This window comes from Apodemus sylvaticus, chromosome 19 (genome assembly GCF_947179515.1).
Source record: "Apodemus sylvaticus chromosome 19, mApoSyl1.1, whole genome shotgun sequence".
In the NCBI taxonomy this organism is placed as follows: domain Eukaryota; kingdom Metazoa; phylum Chordata; class Mammalia; order Rodentia; family Muridae; genus Apodemus; species Apodemus sylvaticus.
Genome location: NC_067490.1, coordinates 3,539,070 through 3,567,058, shown reverse-complemented (window position 1 = coordinate 3,567,058; position 27,989 = coordinate 3,539,070). Strand labels below are relative to the sequence as shown.

The 27,989-nt window shown below is 48.2% G+C and overlaps 1 protein-coding gene and 1 pseudogene across 8 annotated transcripts in view; one reads left to right on the top strand and one right to left on the bottom strand.

Annotated features, from left to right (window-relative positions):
• LOC127669619 (H-2 class I histocompatibility antigen, D-B alpha chain-like) overlaps positions 1 to 27,989 on the bottom strand; it is a 450,763-nt gene that overhangs the window by 404,721 nt on the left and 18,053 nt on the right. The window lies entirely within an intron of this gene.
• Positions 15,304 to 27,805, top strand: LOC127670032 (vacuolar protein sorting-associated protein 52 homolog; annotated as a pseudogene).

Genomic DNA, 27,989 nt, shown 5'->3' with positions numbered 1-27,989 from the left:
TACGTTCAGTCTGAAGGTACAACCTCAGAGCCATGCTGTGCAGCAGCCTTGAGAGTTTGGGACAAAGTTGAGGAGCCAGGGAAGACGCCCACGTTAGTCAGAAAAATTATGCAAGTCTCAGAGGGAAGCTTTCAACTCATTTTTTTTTTTTGCAAAGATTAGTTTCAGCTTTGATCAAAGCCATCACAGACCCTGATGCAAAGCAAGTGCTAATTGAGACCTAGGCATTGAAAATGCAAATATGGGTGCTGGAGAGATGGCTCAGCAGTTTAGAGTACTGACTGCTCTTCTGAAAGTCCTGAGTTCAAATCCCAGCACCCACATGGTGGCTCACAACCATTCATAACAAGATATGACTCCCTCTTCTGGAATGTCTGAAGACAGCTACAGTGTGCTTAGATATAATAAATAAATAAATCTTACAAAAGAAAATTTAAACACGGAATGCAGAATGTTGTCAGGCCTTTAAAGCCGAGGGCAGCACCTGTGGAACAGTGGACCAGGGAGAAGACTGATATTGGCTCCAGGCTCTTTATTGCCACGATAATTGGTCAAGCCATATCTAAAGGTTTTAGATCTCAAATCTGTGGTGCTTTAACTCTGAAAGACACAGTAAAAGGAGGTAATGTTCTCAGGCCTCAAAATGTCCTGTGCTGTGGGAAACATGGACATCTGAAACAAAACTGTGAACAAGGCATCTCTAAGGACAATGGATTTCCTGAGTGTAAACCAGGAAGAAGCTTCCAGGAGTGCACAGGCAGTGTGACAAGGGTTGGCACTGCGCCAATGATTGCAGCTCCAAGAGAGAGATCCAAGGTAATTTTGTACAGTTGGGAAATGGAACGGAGGCGCCTATCTTGAGGCCCCACAGCAAAAAACACAAGCCAGTTGACTCTTATCAGCCAGGAAATAAGCAGGCAGAAAAACCCCAACTAAGTGTTGCAGATCTAACACAAGCCACTGTAGGCAGTGCTGCTCTAGACTTGGCCATAGAGAAGCATCTACATTATCCCCACAATTCAGTGTTAGGAAATCTCTACTGGAGTTTATGCTCCTTTGCCCCCAGGGACAGCAGGAATGGTCTTGGGAAGGAGCAGTGTGACTTCCCGAGGATCGGCTCTTTATCCAGGAATTATAGTTGGAGATTTCAAAGGAGAAATTGAAAGAAAGGCTTACGTAAAAAGAGAGATGTCAGTTAGCACAGGTGATGGGGTCGTGAGCGTCACTGTTTCCCTACATCAGAGGCTAAGCTGCTCCAGTAGAAAGATCAGCAGGGTTTGGAGGTGTTGGAAAATGTGTGTTCTGGCAAACAGTTGCCTGAAAAAGTTATCTCAGATAAAACCAAGTGTGTGACAGGTTAAATGTGTGGAACCAGAAGGTCAAATAGGAAAGTTGAGGCCTCGTGTGGTTGACACAGCCATAGATTCACAGGTGTGAGATTTACTACAGCAGCAGAGAACAGAGATCAATGTTCCCTCAATACCAGAGGCAATCCCTAAAAAGGGAGTGAAATGGGCGATGCTTCTGGGGAAACTGTTGAAAAATGTCATCTAGCAAAAGCACAGACTGTGCCAGTTGTTCAAACACAAGACACAACAGGAACTGAGTTTCCAAATTTATAAGAGGGGTCACTTCTGAATACCAATGGCCTGGAATTCTTCAGACCCCTGGGGAACCATGCTGGTCTCTCACTTGTTACAACTTTCCCAGCTCTCTCCCCCCACTGTCTTCTAGGTGTCAGTCCTGGGGATCCCCTGTTCTGGTTTCACTTTATAGCCCTGGGTGTTCTTGGACTTGCAATGTGGTCAAAGAATCCAGAGACCCGCCCTCCCGAGGGCGGGGTTAAAGGCATTCCCTAAGAAACCCAGGAGCCTTTCTTTGGGTGGTCACATCACACTCAGCTGGTGTGTGGTTCAGTTAGGACACGGTCACCAGGTTGGAAGCCGTGGGATAAATCCCGGGCAACAGCAACCACAAAATAAAGAAACTAACGGTCCGATGTGGGGGCTGTGCAGGGGATACCCGTGTCCTTAGTGCGGCCCTTCCTCAGTGTGACCCGGACAGCTTGGGGTCTCCTGAAGCTGGCCAGAGGTTCCTGGACTCTGCAGTCTGCAGTCTGCAGTCTGCAGGGACATTTGACATAGAGCCCGGTCCGAACCCGCGATGCCGCTCGTGGCCGCCAGGGGGCAGCAGGATACAGGAGCAGGAAGTGGTCAGGTTCTGGGTCACCTAAGACACTGTGAGCTTTGAATGCTGGGGAAGGCAGGGAGTTGTGGTCGCCTTTGCCCTCCTCATACCTAAGCAACCAGGGATTTTCCCTAAACCCCAAGCCCTCTGTTTTGCGGTTTTCACGGGTGTTTATGATCTTTGGGCTGAAACACAACTTCTGGGTGAGATTACATCTCAGCTCCTCCCCGGATTGTTAACAATGCACTCTCCAGTCACAGTGATATAGACACACACGCGCGCGCGCGCACACACACACACACAGAGCACACAGCATGCTGAGGTGAAGCAGGAGATCATTCAAGGTCGGACTGGAGAGATGACTCAGAGGTTGAGAACACTAACTGCTCTTCCTAAATCATGAGTTGAATTCTCAGAAATCGCCCAGTGGCTCACAACCATCTATAGTGAGATCTGGCGCCCTCTTCTGGCGAACAGGCGCATTTGCAGGCAGAACACTGCACATAATGAATGTGTGTACATAATGAATGTTTGTTTTTTTTTTTTGTTTTTTGTTTTTTTTTGTTTGTTTTTTTAAAAAAAACACCCCAGCAACGTCAACCGGAGCTACAAACATAACAACCCAACAGCGTAAATGAACGACCTCACAGGCTTCACAGACCATTAGCATCAGGGGCCATTCTGTAGGGGAGTTGTGTGGATTTCTCCCTTCCCTTGCTGAATCCCTAAGAGCAGTGTGTACATCTAGTGCAGGGGGCCCTATTGTCCTGCACTAGGGTTTGGAGGTGTTGCTATGTGCTGCAATGACCCCCAATACTGTTCAGGGATCTCTGTCTTTACAGAAATCTTATTCCCTCCATTTCTTTTATGTTGTTTTAAAAAATATTTTTATTATATGGGCGTTTTGTACCCACTTATGTCTGTACAACCCACGTGCCCCAGGCGGCCAGCAGAGGGCGCCCTATCCCCTCTGAGACTGGAGCTACAAGTGGGTGAGAGCTGGGACTGAACCCAGGTCTGTTGGGAACCAGAGAGCTTGGCTCAACGCCCCCAGCTGAGCTGTTTGCACAGGTTTCTTGAGAGTAAAACATCCTGTGGCTTTAGCTTGATTCCTGCCTTCCTGCCAGGTGTGGTACGGACTTCCCAGGTGCCTGACCTATGACTATAATTGATTTTTCCTGTTCCCTTCCCTGGCCTTTAGTATATAAGTCACATACGCACTGGAGAAGTGCGCATGCACCCTTTGATGTCATATCAGGCCAGGTCATCGTTTTGATCCTATTATGAGCCCCTTTGTGGCGGTCACTGATTGGTCCAGGCTTGGATATAACTGGGCCAGCGGGCTAGTATCAGGGGCTTCCTGATGTAAGGTTTCCTGAATAAACTGCTTCGAGAAGAGTCTCCCGTGTCGTCTCCCTTATTCTGCTAGACGGATTTGGCGGCGACAAGTGGTGGCCGGTACAGGGATGTCAGAACTCGTTGCAGTCAGGGTAGCGAGCTGGTAAGTTCCCGGTTAAGTGGGACAAAGTAAAGTTCTCGGTATTGAGAGACTATAAGGTTCCGGTAGCTTAGTGTTCATGGAGGTTCTGAAGAGGCTGACCTGTTATCCAATTTAGTTCATAACAGAGATAAAACCCAAGCCATTCCAGAGAGTAGTCTGAGATGTTCCCCTTTTCAGAATGGTCTGCTGCCTGTGGCAACTAATACCACTAAAACATGTCTCACCTCAACATCTTTAGGTGAATCAACCACTACAACTAGGACTGAAAGATATTAGTACTGGTTACAAGTGCTCTTTCCTCTCTATGTATTGTCTTTGGTGCACCAATTTGTCCACATGTGTCTGTCCTTGTTTCGTTGTTTGAATGATTGTTTATGTTTCATGTTGAAAAGAAAAAATGGTAAAAACTTTATTTCATGTTGAAAAGAAAAAATGGTAAAAACTTTATCTGCTGGCGGTCCATCTCTTGATCCAGTCTCAGTTTGCACAGCAGAGGCTGATTTAAACTGCCCTGCATTTAGCTAGGAGTTAAGCACAGCTAGAGAAAAGCTGCTTTTTAAAAAGGCCAGCAGCTTCTCAAGTTCTAGAGGAAGTAGGTTGATGGTTATTTCTCCTATTGGGTACAAAGGATAAGAACCAGATGTTCGAGATTAAAAGAACTACGGGGAAGACTGCAGTTAAATTAAAAGTAGAACAGAGTGCTTTGCAATGTTTCCATGAATACTAAACCATGAGTTTTAGTTCCATTCTTCTGTAGTTTGAAAAGTCTTTAATGAGAAGACAAGAAGAAATTGAATTGTTCTAGCAGATTGAGTGTATTGACAAACTACTGAGAGTATGAAGATGCTGCTGTGGTTGAAGAGTTCCTGGAATTGTGTCTATGCCTCTAAATAATGAAGGGAGATTCCCTGTCACCTTGTATTAATATCAGAAAGACTTTGGCATTATTGCCACCCCGATGGGTCCATGGCACTGGGGTTTTTGGCTTGTGGAGCTGCCACATTGGGATTGTTCTTCTAAACCATATGTGCAAACAACAAAACCAGTCCAGAGCAGTAACTGAACAAGTGCATGTGTCTTTGGTACAGGATAATACATCTGCTCAAATTTGGCTCAGCCTGTAGTGAGAATAGTCAGTCTATGACAGACAACTCCTTTGCAGTCCACACCGACCTAAGACAGGGGCTCTGGGACTGGCAGAGATTCCCAGAGACAGGTAATGGGAGTTGGACGGAAGGTGTCCTAAGACGGACGCTATTCATTCTTAAAAATTAAAAAAGGGGGAGCTGTTGGGAACCAGAGAGCTTGGCTCAACGCCCCCAGCTGAGCTGTTTGCACAGGTTTCTTGAGAGCAAAACATCCCGTGGCTTGGCTTGATTCCTGCCTTCCTGCCCGGTGTGGTACGGACTTCCCAGGTGCCTGATCTATGACTATAATTGATTTTTCCTGTTCCCTTCCCTGGCCTCTAGTATATAAGTCACATACGCACTGGAGAAGTGTGCATGCACCCTTTGACATCATATCAGGCCAGGCCATCGTCTCAATCCTATCATGAGCCCCTTCGTGGCGGTCACTGATTGGCAGCAGGCTAGGATCGGGGGCTTCCTGATGTAAGATTTCCTGAATAAACTGCGTCGAGAAGAGTCTTCTGTGTCGTCTCCTTATTCTGCTGGATGGATTTGGTGGCGACACAGGTCCTCTGGAACAGCAGTGAGCATTCTTCACCTCTGAGCAATCTCTCCAGCTCCATGATTTCACTCAGAAGTGACACCATCTTTATTTTTATGCTGTGACTCTCTGTGATTCTTTTCTCTGCAGCACAGGGCCTCACTCAGGCCTGAGCCCCCTAACTACCCTGCAGAGAAGGTGTGAACAGGAGAAGCCCTGGGTCCCTCAGGGTCACAGAGTCCAAGAGAAGGAGCTTCCCACACTGTCCCCACAGTGCTCAGTCTACACAAACGTCTGATGTCCTCCAGCACCAATGCATCATGGGTAACATAACCCACACAGGGAATATTGCAGATGCCCTGTGTAGGCTGATATTGTACAAAACCTACGTTAATAAGCTTACTTAAATGTTTTAACCTCTCTTCTAGCTCACCACCCACCAGAGGGCGTGGAAAGGAAAGGTTAATAGGGCAGAGGAGGGTGTGGACCTGTTTAGAAATAGTTCTTTGGGGGGAGTCCAATCTGCATTGTCAGGATATCAGCAGTTGTGTTCACAGGAATCAGCAATGGCAGTTCAATCCAGAAGAAACTCTGAGGCTCTACCAATCGGCCTGAGTCTGCAGAAGCAGGAAGAAGCTGCTGGAACTCACCAGAAGTTCTTTGGTTCATTTCTTTTACAACGTCATGACAATCAGCAAACAAGGCAAGGCTAACCATTGCCACAGCATCGTCAGTGAGGACCAGCAAAGATTGGCGAGGTGAACCAATGCCACACAGCGTCGTCCGTGGTCTGTTGGGTTATATTCACACCCTTTCCAAACACCAGGTGTTCTCTCAAGATGATGTCTCTCACGCTCTAGCCAAACATCACTTGCCCCTTTTCCAGGCAGGTTCCAGAAAAACACATGTCTGCTTCAGCAAAATCATCCTCCCATAAGACAGTTTCCAGAAAAACATCACAGGAGACAACAGAGTCAGCAAAGAAACCAGAAATTTCCCCTTCAGGCCTGGTTCTCCTAGATTAGGTCCTCACATTAGCTGGCTGTGTTGCCAAAGTGCTTCTTGAACTCCACCCATGTCTTTTTTTTTTTAATAGGTAGTCTCTAATTCCATATTTATCCCAAAGCTTTAGTACAGGCCTTTGTAATAACAGAAAACTCTTGTCCCAATGTTTTCAAACATTGGGAATGTGGCTCAGTGATTAGAGTGCCCACCTTGTACACCACAGGCCCCGGGGTCAATTTCTCAACACCTCCATAGACAGGGTGGTTGGCACCCAGGCCAGGATGGTGAGGTGACTCAGGTAGAGGTGCTTGTCATGAGGTCTGACCACCTGGTATCAGTCCCCCAGAACCCACATGGAAAGAGAGAACTGGGTCCCCAAGATTGTCTTCTGACTCCCCCGCCCCCAACGCACACACCACAGCTGGGGAGTGCCCTCATTCACACACCACACACATAAAGCAACAGTGTAAATACATAACACGTAAGATAGTTTAAAATCTCTGTGATCATCCTTGCATGGGTTTCCCTTCAATCCTCCTGGCAGATTCTCATCACAATGTGGGTTTTGGACACAGGAAAATTCATCCACTGAAAAGTCTAAAGGCAAACGGGATGCAACCTATATATACGTGTCCTTATACATACATGTTTCCATGTCCTTCAACATGAAACCATCGTGATTCCTTTTTTCATTTTTATTGCACTGATTTAATAATCATGTGCAGGGATGTGCATGTTGTGATGCCGTGTGAGGCTCAGAGGATAACTTACAGGAGTTAGGTCTCTCCAGTCACCATGTGGCTTCTGTGGATTAAACTCAGGGAGCCAAGCTTGGTGACAACAACCCCACACGCTGAGCCATCTCGATGGCCCCTTGGAGACCATTGGGTTTGAATGTTCCCTTTGGAAAGTTGCTTCATTCCTGGACTTGGCACATACAAGACTTGCCCACCATGACATTAGAAAAGGTGTTTCCTGGCCAGATGGGCACCAGCATTGCCTTGGGTGACTCTGGAGAGCCAGGCCTTCTTGCCCAGGTCCCACCTGTGGCAGTGTCAGCTGCACCTGTGAGAGGCCAAACCTTTACATTCAGACTCCATTTTAGAGAACTTGAACTCAGGCAAACTAACAGCCCGGTTCCTAGCCTTAGTTTCCAAGTTACCTCCCAAATACCCGAGCCTATCTTCAGTCTGTGGGCTAAGCCCCAACATAAAAACTGCACCCCCAGGATACAAACCCCAACAAACCTGCACCCCCAGGTTACAAGCCCATCCTCAGTCTAACAACCACCAATGCAGAGGGAAGCAGAAATTAAGTTTATGATGTGACTCCCAGCTCCAGCCAATTATGTTAAAGGCCACAGTAACTTCCCAGTTAGAGGCTTGCACACTGGCCCCCTGCTTACTGCTTACTACAAAGCCTTGCCCTGATAGATATTCCAGTCTTCATCACCAAAACTGTTCTGCATGATGGCGGTGCTCTGAGAGACTCGACAGACTCACGTGGAGTTTTGCTAAGACAGACTCACGTGTTTTGCTGAGGCAAGACATGTGGAAGGCAAGACTCCTGTAGGACACGTGATGTCTGGGGAGAGTGTAATAGGACGCAGTGTAAGTGATGGCGGGCTCGCATAGCTGGCTCTGCAGTGCTTTGTTGGTCTCAAGTCTTCATCTTCGCTGGTCTTCACTCTGTTGAGAGAGGCACCGCAGAGAACTTCTCCTGGTGTCTCCTGCTGACTCAGGCTGATTCAGTGGAGGCCTGGCTGTCTCTGCTGGATCATAGCACAGCTGATGATTCCTGTTTGCTATCCTGACACTACAGACCTGGACTGCTGGATTGAAATTGTCCCAAGGAACTCCTTCTAAACAGCAAACAGCTGAGCCTCCCAGCTTCTGCATCGAGCTGCCCTTGCTGATTCTTGCAAACTGAACTGCTAATATCCTGACAACGTGGATCTGATTTGCCCCCAAAGAACCATTTCTAAACAGCTGCACTTAACCTGTATCCCTGTATTTCTTTTCCATTGCTTCTAGAGCTGGAGCATAGTCCCCTCCTTGTCCACCTGTGAGAAGGAAAGCTGTGAGAATTCAAGGAAGATCTTGACACTAGGAAGTTCCCAGAACTGACAGCAGAGCCAGGTGGAGACAGTAGCAATGTGGGGTGTGGCTGTTTCCCACTGAGAGGAGACATTGTCCCTTAGAGGTAAATGGGAGGCAGATGGGATGGGTGGTTGCAGAGGGGAGCCAGGGAAGGGGGACAACATTTGACATGTAAATAAATAAAATAATCAACTAAAAAGAGAGAGGAGACTTTGCCTCTTCCCTCAGGCTCTGTCTTCTCAACTTAGACTCAGACTCCTGTTTCCTCACAGATGAAGCCTCTGTGACTCCAGGTGGGTGTGTTTTACCAGGAACTTCAATCCAGGCCCTGGGATTGTCTGTGTGGACCTGAATAATTGTCTCACCACAGTAGACCACCTTGTCCACTGAAGAGAGACCCCTGTGGAGACCACAGACAGCAGGGCTCTGACCCCTGTCTACACTGCACTTCCCTGTGTCTGCACTTCCAGGGTACAGTGTCCTTAGTGACTCAGTCACAGGTGGAGAGGACCTGTCACCGACTCTAACACAGAATACTGATGACAGTGTGGTAGGAGTTGTGTAACCTGTGACCCTCTCAGTCCCTCTCTGACCTTCACTCACACTGTGAGCTGATGAGCTGAGGGACACGAATGTCACAGCTGTGTGGGACACTGCATCTGATAACAGAGTTGGCCCCAGAGTTCCTCAGGCCTGTGCAGTGTGGACACTGGAAGAAAGATGATTCTCATGCAGAGAGTGCATGCTGGTGAGGTGAGGTTCCAGCCCTGATGAGTGCTGTGTGGAAAAATTAAATTCATACATTTGTATCTGTGGATTTTGACCTGATCTCTTCAAATCACAGCCACAGGTAACTTAACTGGAAAGTGAGAGCAGAGATGGGCGGGGACTCCTGCACAGTCACATGTCACACACGGCAATAAATGTCGGTGAGCACGGGTGTGAACTCCAGTCACTTCCTCATGCAGGTGTCCACAGCCACCCCTCAGCCTCACCAGGACTCAGAGGCACCTGTTCCATGAGGCCCTCCAGGGTCCCACCTGTGGAAGATGAAAGAGAAGCATCACGGTCTTGGGCAACAGCGCCCCCTGGTGGAGGAACAGAAGAGGACAGCGCCTGAGCCCACAGAGCTGAGGGTAAAGGGATCCAGGCTGGCTGAGCTGCCCCAGGGTATTTGAGCTGCAGCCCCTCCCCCTTTCTCATCTGGGCCACACCTTCTGCTGGAAGCCTACAGGAAGCCATGGAAGAAAGGAAGGCTTGCTCTCTGTCTGCTTGCTCTTGCTCCTGCTCCTGCTGCATCTGTGGGACATCCCTGCTTGCCTGCCTTGCTCTGAATAATGACAGCAGACTTACATTTATTATGAATGCCTGGGCTTTATGCTAGGCCTGTTCCCAGCTCTCTCCTAACTCAGTCATCCATTTATACTATTCTAAGTTCTGCCATGTGGCTAGTCACCTCTCCTTAGTTTCACACATCCTGCTTCCTCCGAGTCTGTGTGGAGAATCCCCCATGCTTCTCTCTTCCCAGAGTTCCTCTCTCTGACCAGAATCCTGCCTTCTACTCTCTGCTACAGGACATAGGCTTTTTATTTTACCACGCAGAAGGTGCTTTAGGTAGGCAAGGTAGGACAGAGATTGATCTTCACACAGTGCACAACAACATTACTTCATCATTGCCCCCTTTAGTCCTATAAAAGGCACTTTCTCTCAAATCATAAACTATATAAAGTAAGAACAAGTATAAAAACTTAATTTTAAAATGTTAAGAATTTAATTAAGAATTATTATTAAGCTGGGTGGTAGTGGCACATGCCTGTAATCCCAGCACTCTGGGAGGCAGAGGCAGGCAGATTTCTCAGTTCAAGGCTAGCCTGGTCTACAGAGTGAGTTCCAGGACAGCCAGAGCTACACAGAGAAACCCTGTCTCAAAAACAAAAACAAAAACAAAAACAAAAACAAATTAAAAAAAAGAATTATTTATTTAAGAAGAATTAATTTTAAAATTAAAATTTAATTAATTATTAATATAAAATAAAAGAATTATATTAGTAATGTCTGGTTCATTTGCTTTTGACAACCATTGAGAAATTACTCTATTATCTGTCTTATCAATCCAAAGTCCTATATGTCCTATTAGTCCAAATCTGTGTCTAATTCCCGTTCTATTATAACTTGAAATTATTCAACTAAAAAATCTTCCTAGACCTAAATCAATTTCTTACATCCTAAACAACTTAAGCTTACTGTGAAACTGTAACTATGTAGTCTTCCTCCCCATCAGTGACCTGAGAAGGATGAATGTTACCTGAGAAACAGGAAATGCAGAGCAAGCAGCTTCCTTCCAAAGCGGTGGAAATGCCAGAGATGGCTGCCTGCCTGGACAGTCACGCAAGGTTCTTCTGCAATGCTGGGGCATCCGTCTTCAGGCTACTGGCCTGGTATATGACAGACATTTTTGTGAAGCAGGAATATTGAAGAACTTCCCCAACTCTTGGCAAAGCTTATCAGTCAACTTCCTCCATGTCCTGCTTGTCCACTGTTAGGACAGCATGCTGTCTGTAGTTGAAGCAAGGGTAGGTTTTTGGCTGGTGCCTTGCTTTGCCACATTTGAAGCAAAATCCATATGAAATTTCTTCAGTGCCCACCATCCTCTCTGAATTAAAATGGAGGTGCTGCCAGACACAGTCTTACCTCAGTGTTATGAATTATGACCTCCCCCTGCCCACTGCTCTCAAGAATAGCAGCCAGCAACCTGACCACCCACCTCCTGAATAACAAGAAGAACTGGTTTCCAGCCTTCAGGGGAGGGGCTTGGTCTGCCTTTTTTTCTTGGGAGAGAGGGATCATTAAAGATGGAGACTTGAACCAAAAGCCATGTATTTTAAGTCTCTCCATGTAATTTCTCTTGCAGCCTGTTCCTTACCCATCTCTCCTTCCAGAAAACCCACGGTTAAGATGTGTGAGCTGGCCTCTACACCCACCAGCCTCTCTGAATTAAAATGGGGGTGCTGCCAGACACAGTTATGCTTCAGTGTTATGGAAAGCTTCATGTTAATAAAACAGTTTTGAATACCATCTCCTGTAGATATGTGATAGTTTTGAAGTCCACTTATGTATCTATTGTATATCAAAATAGGTAAATGTTGTTTGTTTCTAGCTATCTACTATCTGTTCAACTTTGGAAACATCTACAAGAGGCTAGAGAAAGGTTATTTCTGTAATTAACAAAAGTAATACCTAACATGTTCATAAATTTGATTGACTACCAACTTGCATTTCTTAATTATCTTGAACTTTTTGCCATAGTTTCTTTCAAGGATTAGAACTTTACATTACATTTTTAATTGAGTTACATAGGTACAATACTTTAACAAGAGTTAAAGAATGTATACACTATGTTGTAGCAAAATATAAGCTTCAATTTATCTACAAACACAAAAATTCAAACCAATGTAAAATATGTGAGACTAGTTGTTGATGTTCTTTAGTCTAAAAGTAGATTAAGCCATCAACCCTTATCGTATCATTCCTTTATAGTCCTGACATGGAATCTTCTAGTTTCTTTGGAATGTCAGCTATATCAAATGATGGTTTACTAGAGCACACAAAGAAAGAGTGTTTGCTAAAGCAGACATGTGAAAGAATGTTTTTCTGAAGCAGACACAGGTGAAAGGATGTTTTGCTATAGCAGCCACGTAACAGGACCTCTGAAGGAGTTTAAATATGACCTTACAGTCGCCTCACAGGCAATGAGCATTGGGCTTTGGTTTGGTTTCCTCCACCTTCCTGTTCTTTGCTAACGGCATGTGTGTATTGGTTTGCCTTAAATAGTTGTTGAGATTCACTTGTGATAATGCCACCACTGAGAGAAACTCTCCAAAGAACTGGCTTGTGAGGCTCCTGAAGCCTCTTGATACGTGACCCTCGCCTCACTGTTCTCTCAGGATAGAACCACAGTTGCTGGTTCGGGCTTGGTGTCTGCCTGCTGAGAGGACTGGGCAGCCACCGCTGGTTTCTGTGTGGGGTCTGCTGGTGAGAAGATTGCACTGCAGCTGTTGATTAGTACTTGGTGTTTGCCACAGGACTGAACTGCTGATGAAGAAGATTGAGCTCGCCCCCAAAGAGCTTTTGTTAAACAGGTCTGCTTCCTCCATATCCTATAACTTTTCTCTTCCACTGCCTCTTCTGGGAGGTGGGCAAAAGGAGAGGCTGAACATTTATTAAAGTAGGTGGGAAAAAATTCATGCCTACACACCCCTTTTTTTCTTTTAATCCCTTTCCCAGCTTTCCCCCTGACATTAGATAGTAGAGAGAGAAAGACAGAAGAAAGAAACAGAGAGAAAGAAATCCTTGAATGCAATATCCTTTTCATTGTGCCATGTTTGACACAAGTGACCAGCCACACTCTCACAATGACAAATATTCATCACCCACCCAACAACCAAATACCTATCACCCCAACTCTTGGGAATGAGGGTGTTGTGTTCTTAAAATTGCTTCCTGCTGTGTGGGACCGATGATATCTTTCAGGGGCCCTAAGGCAGTGAAGATAATGGTCAAGTCCTAAGAAAGCGAGCTGTAACACTGGCTGTCCACACTCTGTGTGGTGTCTAAATACAGAGCTAAACTGAAGCCCTGGATGGAGCGGTCTGTGAGGCTTGACGATTGTAACCAGCTGTTTTCAAGTTGTTCTGGATAATTCTGAGGAGCCAGCTCTTGAGGCAGTTTGAGGTTGGATCATCTGGGCTATTTGTCTTGTCTTCTTTGGTGTCAGGTCCTTTCTCTGTAAACACAGAAACTGTCATAGGTAATACACATTTCTGCATTAACACATGTGTGGAATGTATGGTGTGCACAGATCAGTTAAAGATGAATCTCTTCTATGTGCAAGAAGGAAAGGCATCAAATGCTCTAAGTCTGTTCGTGCTATCTACCCAAGCTGCAATATAAATATCCACCCATGCCATAGGAAAGGGTGACCTGATAAGCCATGCGGACTTTGTAGCCAACAAGACTTCTTGGCTGACCTCATAGCTGGAGACATTCACGTCTCAGCCAGTTTCAGAGCTGTTTCCAAATAGAGGGATGAGAATTCATGGGTTTGTTTGGCTGGTTAGCTTTTTGTTCTACTTATTTTCTTCCTTCATTTTTGCAGCCATGATTTTGTGGAGGTCTTCCCTGGTCAAATGTAATCTCTACTAATTTTGAATTCATAGCTTTCCTTCTCTTGTTGAAACAAAGACAAACATCTCCTTGAAGTCAGCACATTTCCTTCCTTCCATTCTGAGGTTCTCACATATACACTCTGATCTAATCCAGCAGTCCTTTCTCAACTCCGGTGTTTTTCAGCCGCTGTGTTACCTGTCTCTAGACCTATGAGCAGACTTCAGACAAAGTAGATTCCATGAGGGAGGTAGAGTGTGTAGTCCATGAGGAGGAGCCCTGCACCTCTGTGCACACATGTAAGGAGCTTGACAAGTTTGCTAATTCATTTAAGCGGAAATTTGGGGAATGTGTAGGAATGGATTTTGGGGTGTGGGATAATGGTGGAAGGAACATAAAAGTGGGTCAGGCTGAGTTTTTTGATGTGGGAACGCTGAGTGGAGAACTGATGAAGTAGTAAAGAGCAGATACAGGTCTCTCTGTGAGTCCCTGGCTGTTCCGGAACTCACTCTGTACACTAGGTTAGTCTTCAACTCAGAGACCTGCCTGTCTCTGGGTATGCACAACCATGGCACAGAAAATGTTTTTTTTTAAAAAATTATTCATTATATGTAAGTACACTATAGCTATCTTCAGTCACTCCAGAAGAAGGAGTCAGATCTCATTACGGATAGATGGTGGTGAGCCACCATGTGGTTGCTGGGATTTGAACTCAGGACCTTCAGAAGAGCAGTCAGTGCTCTTAACCTCTGAGCCATCTCTCCAGCCCCCAGAAAATGTTCTTAATCCAATCACAATGCAAGTCTACTGATTTTTGTTTGATCATTTTAGTGCAAAAATAGTCAACAAATGAAAGAAAGGCTACATAATGGTGACAAAAGATCATCTCTGTCCATGAATCAGTTTCTAGACTTGAGGCAGTTTACACACTCAGAATGCCTTGAATGAATGAATGGTCCGGTTACCCCGAGTGAGTATCTTATAAAATACATAAAAGGTTTACTGCTAGCCTTTCTCCAGTCCTTTCCTAGTGGGACCTACAGGCTTTCACCTGGGTAAACCATACACTGTGGGAAAGAAATAATCAGACTTTCCAGGGTCTACTGGATACAAAGTCATAAAATAGGACACACAGTAACCTATTATCAAATAGAAATGGTGTATAAGTAATCAGTCCTGGACACGTTCTAGAAGCACAAGGAAGTTACATGAAGACTCTGCCCAAATGCCTATGGTCTTGACTCCTGTTACAATGCCATCTGCTGCCAAGCATGCACCTGCAGCCTCATGAGGTGCCTTGTTATTGGAAGACTAAGGAAGAAGAGACCAGGGCCTGTCTTGCTGATGGTTCTCATGTTGTGCAGGCACCACAGGAAGTGGACAGCTGCAGCATTACAACCCCTTTCTTGGACAACCCTGAAAGACTCTTCTGAAGGAAAATCGTCACAGTGGTTGAAAGTTCAGGCCACACCCATGTTAATACATTTTATTTGGAAGGGGAAATGGCCAGATGTGTGACTGTTCTCTAACTCATGGTCTGTGGCCAATGGACTGGCTGGATGGACAGGGACATGGAAAGAGCATGATTGGAACCATCTGGGGTAGAAGCATGTGCACAGATCTCTCCAAATGGGGAAGGGTGTGAAGACCCTTGTGTCCCATGTACCTGCTCATCCAAAGATGACGTCAGCTGGGGAGAAGTTCACTAATCAGGTAAGTAGGTGACCCATTCCATGGACAGTCAGTCTCTTTACCCAGCCTTCTCTGTCATTACCCAGTGGGCACATGGACAAAGCGGCTATGGTAGCAGAGATGCGGGTTATGGATGGGCTCGGCAACGTGGACTTCCACTCACTATGGCTGACCTGGTCACAGCTTCTGCTGAAAGCCAGATCTGCCAACAGCAGAGACCAACACTGAGCCCCAGATGTGCCACCATTCCTCGAGGTGACCAACCAGCAACCTGGTGGAGGTTGACCACGTTGAACCAGGTCCTTCCTTCATGGAAAGGACAACACTTGGTACTTACTGGAGTAGATGCTCATCCTGACTGTGGATTTGCCTTTCCTGCATGTGATGCTTCTGCTGAAACCACCATCAGTGAACTCACAGAATGCCTTATCCACCATCATGTTATTCCACACAGGGTTCCATGTGGTGTTCTGATCAAGGAACTCACTTCATAGCAGAAGTGTGACAGCGGGCCCACGGTCATGGAGTCCTCTAGTCTTACCCTCTAGTGTTCTCCACCAATCTCAGGCACCTGGCTTGACAGAAAGATGGTGTGACTGTCTGAAGACACAGTTACAGTGCTCATTAGGTGACAGCAGCCTAGTGGCTTCCTCGGGTGTTGCAGGACTGTCTTGGTTCTGACATGGAGAAGGGCATCCTGAGAAGCTTTGACTGAGGTACCAACTCTGCTGGCTGCTGGGGAGGATAAATATAAACAACGCCTACCATGGACAGCTCCTGTGGTAGAATTTCACCAAGGCTGCAGACTGAGGCAGGAAAGGTGCTGTCCCTGGCCCTGTAGACAGCTCTGGAGGGGCAGCTCCTGCTAGGAGGAAATGTGGTTCTCCCCTGTGGACAGCTGCTGTGCTGGATGCAGGCTGAAGAGATGTCGTGGTGGCACTGTTTACACAGGAACCGCCATTTTGACAGCTCCTGTGGGGGCATCTCACTGGAGTGGATAATTTAATCTAAAGTGGTGACATTAGGGATTTTGAGACCTCTGAGGAGCTTTGGATCACTTCTTTTGTCCTATCTGTACCTAGGGGTTGAGAGTGGAATGTGTGCCCTCTGTACTTTTACTGTTCCTGATGGGTGACTGTGGTAAATGCTGCACTCAAGTTAATCAGTGACCCCAGCTCCCATCTTGGTGGCATGGGTCCTTAATTAGAATATAAAAGATTTGCTGAGTCATTTGTTCGTGCAGTGACTGAAGTTGCTGTTATCAAAAATGTATCCTGCCACTTCAGCCCTGTGTACTGTACTGAGGTCAATCTGATTGCGGCCACAGGGTGAGGCTTTAATACAATCTGAGTCTGCGGGGAAGAGAGAAAGGGTCACAAAATGAGCTCTGCTAGAGGGAGATTCTCTGCTATAGGCAGATTCTAGAATCTGGAACCAAGTATGGTGAGCGGCAGGAACCAGCAGAGACGAAGGATCTGTCAGGCAGTAATGTGATGCAGTGTGTACTGTTGAGACGTGGGCATGGCTGAAGGGTAAGTGCAGCATCCTTTCCTAATGCTGCCAATGGGGACAAACTCTGGAAGGGGTTGTTGTGGAGACCCTTGTGAGTCAACAGATGGTACAGGTGGTAAAGGAGAAGAAGACCATTCTGGTCACTCGAAGGTTATCCCTCTTGATTTGCATTTGAGAAGTTCAGCTGCAGGCTGGAGAGATGGCTCAGAAGTTAAGAGCACTGAATACTCTCCCAGAGGTCCTGAGTTCAATTCCCAGCAACCACATGGTGGCTCACAACCATCTGTAATAGGTCCTGATGCCATTCTGGTGTGTCTGAAGACAGTGATACTGTACTCACATATATAAAATAAATAAATCTAAACAAAAGTTCTCCTGCAGCCGGATTGTGCAAACAAGGAGCCTGTCCCTGTATAGTATTGTCGAATTTGGGGGAGGAGGCTGAATGAAAGTCCCAGCTGGAGACCTCAGACTCTGAAAGTATATTCTTCTATTTTAACAGCATAGAAGAGTTAGGTCTGAAAGGTGTACACTGCCATTGTGTCCTATTAGCCTCCCTCCAAAAATCCTGTGTCCTCCCACAGCTCAGCAAAACACCACATGAGTCTGTATCAGTTGACATATCCAGAAAATTCCACTTCATTGTTCCAGTTGGCCTGAGACCACAGAAGTGGCAAGAAGCCTCCAGAACACCACCATTTCCTTCTTTGATGTCAGGACAAACAATGACCAGCAGGAATGGCCAGGTACCCATACCATCCAGCATCTTCCACCAGCTGTTGGGTCATATATATATTCCCTCCCATCATCACGTGTTCTTTTACATGCTTGCTTTAGTGAAACAATCTTTCACCTGTGTGCCCCAGCAGACCATCATTTGACATAACCGACCTTCCAAAGAAACCAGAAGTTTCCACTTCAAGAAGTGGAAGCTTACCTAACTGTCATTGGTAGATGGGGCTTCACTTGAGCAGTGAGACAGAAGGTGAGACCCCTGCAGGACGACTGGAGATGGGGGGACAGGGTCCTAGTGCAGCTCAGACACCAGGACTAGAGGGAGCACAGGCTCCTCACTGCTCCAGAATATAAGTGTTTCTGCTCAGTCTGGAGGGCATCCTAAGACTCAGAGGCCCAGGAATCACACAGCTCTGAGGGGAGAAGGTGTCCCAGGGGAAGGGCACCTGAGACACAGGACCTCAGGACCACACAGCCCTGAGGGAAGCTGCGACCAGCTTCTCTGAGGTATCATGAAGATGAAACTTTTGGTGTCTTTGGAAAATCAGTTGTGTTGGATGGTGTTTTGCTGGGGTGAACATGTTAAGAAGTGTTTTCCTGCAGCAGACACAGGTGAGATGATGTTCTGCTAAAGCCAGCTCGTGACAGGACGTGTGATGGGTTCTTGGATAATGACACACGGGTATTTGTTCATCTTCCATTGCTTTGTGGAATTCTGTTGGGACTCCACAGAGAGATGCAGCAGTAAAGTTCTGGTGGTGTGCCGGCAGCTTCCTGCTGCTTCTGTGGACTCGGGCTGATTGGCAGAGTGACATCTGTCTGTGACTGATGCAGACTTACTGGAGTTGTGCTAAGACAGACTCACATGCTGAGGTGAGACCCACGGAGGACACCTGCTGCTTGGAGGGAGTGTAAATAGGACTCAGGGGACAGTGACAGGGTGTGGCTTGCTTGCACAGCTAGCTCTGCCATGCTTCTTGGTCTCCTGTCTTCACTGATCTTTACTTTGTTGAGAGAGACTTGGCAAAGATCGTCTCCTGGTGACTCTGTGGTCCTAATCCCTCCTGCTGACTCATGCCAATCCTGCTGAGACCTGGCTCTTTCTGCAATGTTGTGCCACGAGCACTGCTATCCAGACAGTGCCAAACTGGACTGCTGGGAAATCCAGGAAGTGATTGGGTGTGGATCCAGATGCCGCTGCTGACCTGTGAACTGAACTAAACTGATTTCCTGACAACACAGATGGGATTTGCTCCAATGAACAATTTCTAAACAGGTTGATGTGCCCTGTGTCCTAATAAACTTTCTTTCCCACTACCTCTGGTGGGTTGTGGACTAGAAGGGAGGTTAAAGCATTTAAGAACCCATATTAAAGGTTGGGCTGAGAAAAATATAGCATTGCAGCGCCATCTCTGTGGAGCTGTTGGGGGAGGCTGGAGAGGAGGTGCGATCACTATGCACAGCTCCTGGGGTGGTATTTTACCAAGGTTGAAAGTTGAGGCAGGAAAGGTGTCCTCATTGTGAATAGTTGTTCATGACAGGAGTAGGCTGTGGCAGGAAAGGACTGACCATGGACAGCTCCTGTGATGTCTGCAGGCTGAGGAGATGTCAGCCCCACCATTTTGACAGCATCCGCCAGTGTCCACAGCTCCTGTGGGGCATCTCACTGCAGGCTGGGGCCGGAAGGAGGGGCTGACTGCTGCTTTGATGGACTTTGCAGCTCATAGCTTAGGGACCACAGAACTGGTTACTGTTTGAAAATAAAAGCACATTTTATAAGTGCTGCCAAATGTGGGGCAGTGCAGTGTGGGAAGGCTGATGTCCAGAACCTTAGAACAAAAGGCAGGAAAAGGAGGGATGGATACTTTGTTTCAGCAAACAATGTGTTTACTGAGGCTGTTCTTGGGATGCGCCCCACATGGATTTCAGCATCGGTTTTGTTTTCCACTCTCCCGCATTTGGGCTACTTTATAAAAAGGATGAAAGACTCAACTGAGCAACTGGAAAAAATAGGGGAAGAAATGGAGAAGCTCGTGAATCAAAACACAGAGAGAAAAGGAAGATAAGAGGGTTCCTTCCTGTCTCTTCTTTCTGAAAAAGTATAAAAGTTGGCTGATCAGCTAGAGAAAGTAGAGTAGAGGCAGACAAGTTTGAAAATGTCAGACACAAGAAAAGGGGGAACATATAGGTTCATTCCCAGTGACTGAACCAGAGACAGGAGTTTCCCCAGGTAGAAAGGGGAAGGAACTGTGTCAGAGGGCAGTCAAGTCAAAGAATGGAAAAGCAGGAGGATGGTCAGATGAGAAGCCATGTTCAGGAGACCGGGCTAACCTCAGCCCCTGGTGAGGACAGGCTTCCTGGGTCACAGAATCACCAGCAGCATCCCAAGTAGTTACACAGCATGTGTCTGCTAATGGAGGAAATCCACAAGTTATGACAAGACAGGATGGCATGCTGTAGAAATGGCAGACCTAATGCATGTTCAGGAGGCGGTGATATCTTATGAGATGCACTTGTCCTATGTGAAACAAACTCTAAATAACTGGACTACTCAACATAGAACTATTTCCCAAAATTGAGGAGAATTGACAGCTGCACTAGAGGCTGGGCCTCAGTTGCAATGGTTGCCAAGGTGAAGCAAAGCCAGGAATTTGGCACAAAGGCGAGGGGAAGGAACAGAGCACAGGTCCAGCTGACAGGGGCTGTGGCTGCTGTACAAGGATAGGGTCAGTCTGAAGGTACAACCTCAGAGCCATGCTGTGCAGCAGCCTTGAGAGCTTGGGACAAAGTTGAGGAGCCAGGGAAGACGCCCACGTTAGTCTGAAAAATTAAGCAAGTCTCAGGGGGAAGCCTTCACGGATTTTTTTTTTTTCAAAGATTAGTTTCATCTGTGATCAAAGCCATCACAGACCCTGATGCAAAGCAAGTGCTAATTGAAAATGCAAATACGGGGGCTGGAGAGATGGCTCAGTGGTTTAGAGCACTGACTGCTCTTCCGAAGGTCCTGAGTTCAAATCCCAGCAACCACATGGTGGCTCACAACCATCCATAACAAGATATGACTCCCTCTTCTGGAGTATCTGTAGACAGCTGCAGTGTACATAGATATAATAAATAAATAAATAAATCTTAAAAAAGAGAAAAGAAAATGTAAACACGGAATGCAAAATGTTGTCAGGCCTTTAAAGTTGAGGGCAGCATCTGTGGAACAGTGGACCAGGGAGAAGACTGATATTGGCTCCAGCTTCTTTATTTCCACAATAATTGGTCAAGCCATATCTAAAGGTTTTAGATCTCAAAACCCATGGTGCTCTAACTCTGGAAGATATAGTAAAAAGAGGTAATGTTCTCAGGTCTCAAAATGTCCTGTGCTGTGGGAAACATGCTCATCTGAAACAAAACTGTGAACAAGGCATCTCTAAGGGCAATGGATTTCCTGAGTGTAAACCAGGAAGAAGGCTTCCAGGAGTGCGCAGGCAGTGTGACAAGGGTTGGCACTGGGCCAGTGAGTGCAGCTCTAAGAGAGAGAGAGAGATCCAAGGCCATTTTTCACAGTTGGGAAATGGAACGGAGGTGCCTATCTTGAGGCCCCACAGCAAAAACCACAAGCCAGTTGACTCTTATCAGCCAGGAAATAAGCAGGCAGAAAAACCCCAACTAAGTGTTGCAGATCTAACACAAGCTACTGTAGGCAGTGCTGCTCTAGACTTGGCCATAGAGAAGCATCTACATTATCCCCACAATTCAGTGTTAGGAAATTTCTACTGGAGTTTATGCCCGTTTGCTCTCAGGGACAGCAGGAATGGTCTTGGGAAGGAGCAGTGTGACTTCCCGAGGATCGGCTCTTTATCCAGGAATTATAGTTGGAGATTTCAAAGGAGAAATTGAAAGAACGGCTTATGTGAAAAGAGAGATGTCAGTTAGCACAGGTGATGGGGTCGTGAGTGTCACTGTTTCCCTACATCAGAGGCTAAGCTGCTCCAGTAGAAAGATCAGCAGGGTTTGGAAGTGTTGGAAAATGTGTGTTCTGGCAAACAGTTGCCTGAAAAAGTTATCTCAGGTAAAACCAAGTGTGTGACGGGTTAAATGTGTGGAACCAGAAAGTCAAATGGGAAAGTTGAGGCCTCGTGTGGTTGACACAGCCATAGATTCACAGGTGTGAGATTTACTACAGCAGTGAACAGAGATTAATATTCCCTCAATACCAGAGACAATCCCTAAAAAGGGGATGAAATGGGTGATGCTTCTGGGGAAACTGTCGAAAAAATGTCATCTAGCACAAGCACAGACTGTGCTGGTTGTTCAAAAACAAGACATAACAGGGACTGAGTTTCCAAATTTACAAGAGGGGCCACTTCTGAATACCAATGGCCTGGAATTCTTAGCTGCTAGAACTGCTTGATGCTATGACCTTAAGTGTTGTTGCCTCTTGGATTTCTAGGAACAGGACAAGTTATTTAAAACCCAGCTGAGGCTGAGAAAGAGCACTGGGCAAGCAGAGTGAGAGGAGAAGCAGTTGGTGCAGAGATCTTGTTGGAGCCGTAGAGCCTGGAGGAGCTGGGCTGAGCAGATAGGCTACAACAGTGATTAGGGTTTGGAGCTGCTGGCATTGGGAACACTGGGAGGAGGGAGTGTTTAAGCAGACTGGGGGGAACTGAGGGAGGAAGGGTTGGGGGAAATGTTAGAAGGGGTGGGGCTGGAAACTGGGAGGAATGGTTGGGAAAGAAATTAGATTGAAGGATTCTCTCTCTCTCTCTCCTTTTTTCCCTATCTAGTCATATGGAGGCAAAACCAGGAGGAAAATCAGTGAGAAAATAGAACCAACAAAGTAAGAAAGACCAGCTACAGGTCTCTCTGACTAGCCCTGGATGCCCTGGAACTCACTCTGTACACTAGGCTGGTCTTGAACTCAGAGATCTGCCTGCCTCTGGGTTTGCAAAACCAAGGCCCAGCAAATATTCTTAATGAAATCACCACAGAAGCCTCCTGAATTTTTTATAGGACTAAAGTGGCAATGTTGAATTAATGTTGTTGTACACTGTGTGAAGATGAGTCTCTGTCCTACCTTGCCTAACTAAAACACCTTCTGCGTGATAAAATAAAAAGTCTATGTCCTGTAGCAAAGGAGAGTAGAAGGCAGGATTCTGGTCAGAGAGAGGAACTCTGGGAAGAAAGAAGCATGGTGGATTCTCCACACAGACTCGGAGGAAGCAGGATGTGTGTGATACTGAGGAGAGGTGACCAGCCACATGGCAGAACTTAGAATGGTATAAATGGATGACTGAGTTAGGAGAGAGCTGGGAACAGGCCTAGCATAAAGCCCAGGCATTCATAATAAATGTAAGTCTGCTGCCATTATTCAGAGCAAGGCGGGCAAGCAGGGATGTCCCACAGATGCAGCAGGAGCAGGAGCAGGAGCAAGCAGACAGAGAGCAAGCCTTCCCTTCTTCCATGGCTTCCTGTAGGCTTCCAGCAGAAGGTGTGGCCCAGATTAGAAAGGGGAGGGGGGCTGCAGCTCAAATACCCTGGATTACAGCTGTGTCTTCCTATCTCAAGGAAAAGGATCAGAAACTGATCTTCCCCTGGGCTGGAGAGATGGCTCAGATGTTAAGAGCACTGACTGGTCTTTCAGAGGTCCTGAGTTCAATTCCCAGCAACCATATGGTGGCTCACAACCATCTGTAATGGAGATCCGATGCCCTCTTCTGGTGTGTTTGGAGATAGCAACAGTGTATACACATAAATAAAATAAATACATAAATAAAAAAAAAAAGAAGGAAAAGTAACTGATCTTCCCACTTCAAATTAAGCAAAAACACCTCACAGATGTTGCCCTCCATTTTGGGTTTTAGTTAATCCCACATGTAGCCGGCATCACAGAATCAACATCACAGGCCCTGTCAGAGTTCTGGAGCTGCTCTGTTTGGGGCTTTGCAGCTCTGAGGGTTTGTGAATCCTTGACGGCCTTCACGGGTGTCAGGTGAAGCAGGACTCTGGCTCTGGAAAGGGCTGTCCGGGTCATATTCAGCTTCCTGGGATCCTCAGGCCTTGGCTTGTTGGGCCTGGCGCGGTCTGTCTCATTATTTTCCCTGACTCCGATGCTGTTCACGCTTCTTCTCGAAGCCGTCCCTCCGAAGCAGGAACACCATCTTTACCCTGGGCACCCGAGGTGCTGTCATCTCACCGGCCGAGCTCGAGGCCCCCATCCTGGTGCCCCATCCTGCCCAGCGTGGAGAGCAGAGGGTATGTCGTGGTCAGGGATCAGGTCCCTAAGTGTTAGTTTGGGGGTCCCTGGCCTGCTGTGATGCGGGAGGCTTAGGAGCCATGGACTGAGAGGCCTGCAGAGGGAGACTGGCTGGGGTGTGACCATTGGGAGGCAACAGTTGAAGTGGATGTGGGGGCGGGGCAGCCAGTGGGCGGGGCTTTTCTTGTGTCCTGCGCCCCCTCTTCAGTGCCTGTCCAGGGTGCTCCTCCCTGCCTGGAGCTGGGTGTGTGCTCTTGTGAGCTCTGATTACTAAGCTGTGCTGAGTCTCCACATCCAAGGGGTCAGTGGGAGACCCGTCCCTGTCTCTGTCTCGGCAGTATCCGTTCGAAGCGCTCTTCCGCAGCCAGCACTACGCCCTCCTCGACAATTCTTGCCGTGAATATCTTTTCATCTGTGAATTTTTCGTCGTGTCTGGCCCGGCTGCACACGACCTGTTCCACGCCGTCATGGGCCGCACGCTCTCCATGACGCTGGTGAGCTTCTGACTTCCGTGCTTCTGCCCTCTGTCCTCAGAGCTCAGCAGCAGCCAGTGCGGTCACAAGTGCCTGGTCCCCAAAGAAATGCACATCTGTTTGCCCTCAGCCCTCAGACAACAAGCTAACATTCAGTTGTCTGCCACAGAAACACCTGGAGTCCTACCTGGCCGACTGCTATGACGCCATTGCTGTTTTTCTCTGTATCCACATTGTTCTCTGGTTCCGCAACATCGCAGCAAAGAGGGACGTCCCTGCCCTGGACAGGTCACTGAGCGCTGGGCCTTGGTGCCTAGAGGAGGTCAGCTTTTTATCTTACACCAACAACTGCGTCCTGACTCCGGTCTTCCTCCCCAGATGCCCCTCACTCGTGTGTCCAGGGGCAGCATTGGTGCTGGGCACACCCGCTCACTGTCACCCTGTGCTCCCCTGGGCCAGCACCCCTGCGCGCTGACCTTGATTCTGATTCCTGCAGATACTGGGAGCAGGTGCTTGCCCTGCTGTGGCCTCGGTTTGAGCTGATCCTGGAGATGAATGTCCTGAGTGTCCGCAGCACTGACCCCCAGCGCCTTGGGGGACTGGACACTCGGCCCCACTATGTAAGGGGTGAGGGTGACAAGGGGGTGTCGTGGTCACACTGAGTGGGGGTTGGGTGCTGCCGAAGGAGTCAGCGTAGGCAGACAACTCTGGTCCTGACTGGGGTTGGAGCTGCAGAGGCAGCTGGGTCGCGTGTGCCAGGCAGGCAGGTGTGAGCCTTCCTTCCCTTCTTGCTCTGAGATCACGCGCCGCTATGCCGAGTTCTCCTCCGAACTTGCCAGCATCAACCAGACCATCCCCAATGAATGCACCCTGCAGCTGCTGGGACAGCTCCAGGTGAGGCTGGGCAGGAGACCCGCCCACGAGGGAGGGGTCTGCGGCCTAGCTTCCTAACCTGCTGCCTTCTTTGGGTTTTGCAGGTGGAGGTGGAGAATTTTGTCCTCCGCGTGGCTGCGGAGTTCTCCTCCAGGAAGGAGCAGCTTGTGTTTCTGATCAACAACTACGACATGATGCTGGGCGTGCTGATGGTAACGCTGCCCCTCCCGTGTGGAGTCCCCACAGCTTGTGAGCTCAGCAGAACTCAGCGCTTCACCCAGATCCTGGGGTTGTCTGCAGTGATGACTGAACAGGACCTGCTGGCGACAGGAAAGGGTTCCCAAGCTCCTGACCGGTCTTGTCTTCCTCAGGAGCGGGCTGCTGAGGACAGCAAAGAGGTGGAGAGTTTCCAGCAGCTGCTCAATGCTCGGACACAGGTAGGGCCTGGGTGTGGCAGGAGACTGCGATGCTGTTGGACTGACCTCTGTGAGCAGTCACGATTTCAACCCACTGCCTCGTTGTTCATCTGTTAAATTTTTCATGGTACTAATAGCTTAGGAGCAAAATAAAACTATAGATATTTATTTGTGTGCGTGCACTATAGCTACAGGTGTGCATGCATGTGTGTGCACTAAAGTTATTCACGTGTGCGCATGTGCATGCAGCATAGCTATGCATATGTATGTGTGTGACTGAAGTATAGGTATGCATGTATATGCATGTGTGTGCAATATATGTATGCATGTGTGTATGCACTATAGCCCTGTATTTATGTGCGTGTGTGCGTGCACTATATCCCTGTGTGCATGTGTTTGCATGCACCATAGCCCTGCGAGTGTGTGTGTGTGTGTGTGTGTGTGTGTATTCTGCTTTGCAGGGAACTGTTTGTGTGTCCCCGCATGTGCACTGGCACATCTGAAGCACATGGAGGTCAGAGGTCACAACTTTTAGGAGCGGGCTCCTTTCTTCCCTCTCCCACCTTGTGTTCTGGGGACAGTGGCAAGCACTGCTCCCTGATGAGCCACGTTATTGGTCCTTGGTTCTGGAAGGAAATCCTTGGGGACGTCCCTTGCACCCTGTGACATCACCTAAGGTGGAGGCTCACAGAGGCTGCTCTCTGGCCTGTCATTAGCCGTCACTGTCCAGAGTGGGGGTCCTTTGTTCCCAGGAGTCTGACCCTGTGTGGGCTCGCACTTCTCTCTAGGAGTTCATTGAGGAGTTGCTGTCCCCCCCCCTTCGGGGGTCTGGTGGCGTTCGTGAAGGAGGCTGAAGCCTTGATTGAGCGTGGGCAGGCTGAGCGGCTCCAAGGGGAGGAAGGTATGTGGTGTTGTCACGGTGCTGTGGGCAGTGCGAGTTAGGGTCGGCGGGTGTCTTAGTCAGGGTTTCTTTCTTTTTTTTTTTTTTTTTTTTTGGATTTTGGTTTTTTCGAGACAGGGTTTCTCTGTGTAGCCCTGGCTGTCCTGGAACTCACTCTGTAGACCAGGCTGGCCTCAAACTCAGAGATCTGCCTGCCTCTGCCTCCCAGAGTGCTGGGATTACAGGCTTGTGCCACCACTGTCCGACCTTAGTCAGGGTTTCTAGTCCTGGATAAAACACCATGACCAAGAACCAAGTTGGGGAGGAAACTGTTTATTCAGCTTATACTTATTCATTGTTGTTCATCACCAAAGGAAGTCAGGACTGGAACTCAAGCAGGTCAGGAAGCAGGAGCTGATGCAGAGGCCATGGAGGGATGTTCCTTACTGGCTTGCTCAGCCTGCTCTCTTATAGAACCCAAGACCACCAGCCCAGGGATGGCACCACCCACAAGAGGCCCTGCTCCCTTAATCACCAATTGAGAAAATGCCCCACAGCTGGGTCTCATGGAGGCACTTCCCCAACTGTAGATCCTTTATCTGTGATAACTCCAGCCTGTGTCAAGTTGACACACAAAAACAGCCAGTACAGCTTGGGTGTGGGTCACGGGGTTGGGGGAGGCATCACAGCAGGTAAGACTTGGCTGGAAGAATACCAGGAAAGCCAGGCTGGACGGTGAGCACGGCTGTGCCCTGGCAGGCCTTGCCTGGTGGACGGTCACCAGCCCTGGTGGCTCTGTGCCGGGTGGACGGTCCCCAGGCCTCGTCGCTCAGTGACACCCCCTTTCCTCTGGCGGTCAGCCCGAGTCACTCAGCTGATCCGCGGCTTTGGCGGTTCCTGGAAGGCATCAGTGGAGTCCCTGAGTCAGGATGTCATGCGGAGCTTTACCAACTTTCGAAATGGAACCAGCATCATCCAGGTGACCAACAACCCCAGCCTTTGCCCGAGCCCCGCACTTGTCTGTTTCCCTGACCTTCCCCTGGGCTCTGCACCACACACGCACACCCGCCCTGAAGGGCCACCAGCAGCTGTGCCTGAGATGCTGGTGAAGCTCTGACAGTCCCGTCACCACGAGTCTGACCCACTCTGCCCTGCAGGGGGCGCTGACGCAGCTGATCCAGCTGTACCACTGCTTCCACCGGGTGCTGTCCCAGCCCCAGCTGCGCGCTCCCGGCCAGGGCGGAGCTCATCAACATCCATCACCTCATGGTGGAGCTGAAGAAACACAAGCCCAACTTCTGATCCAGACTCGCCGGGGCCCTGCGCTCCCGTGGGCTCTGCAGGTCGCACAGCGGCTCCCGGGACCCCTTCCCGTTCCCGTTGTCTCCAAGGCTTCCACACTCCCCACTCAGCCTGCATTACCAGGACTCTGCCTCAACAGAGGGAATCCGAGGCCACGCCCTGGGCTTCTGTGACCTTCCTTTCCCAGTCCTGTCAGCTCCTCTGCTGCTCATTCCCAGCCTGTGAGCTTCCAGCGCCCC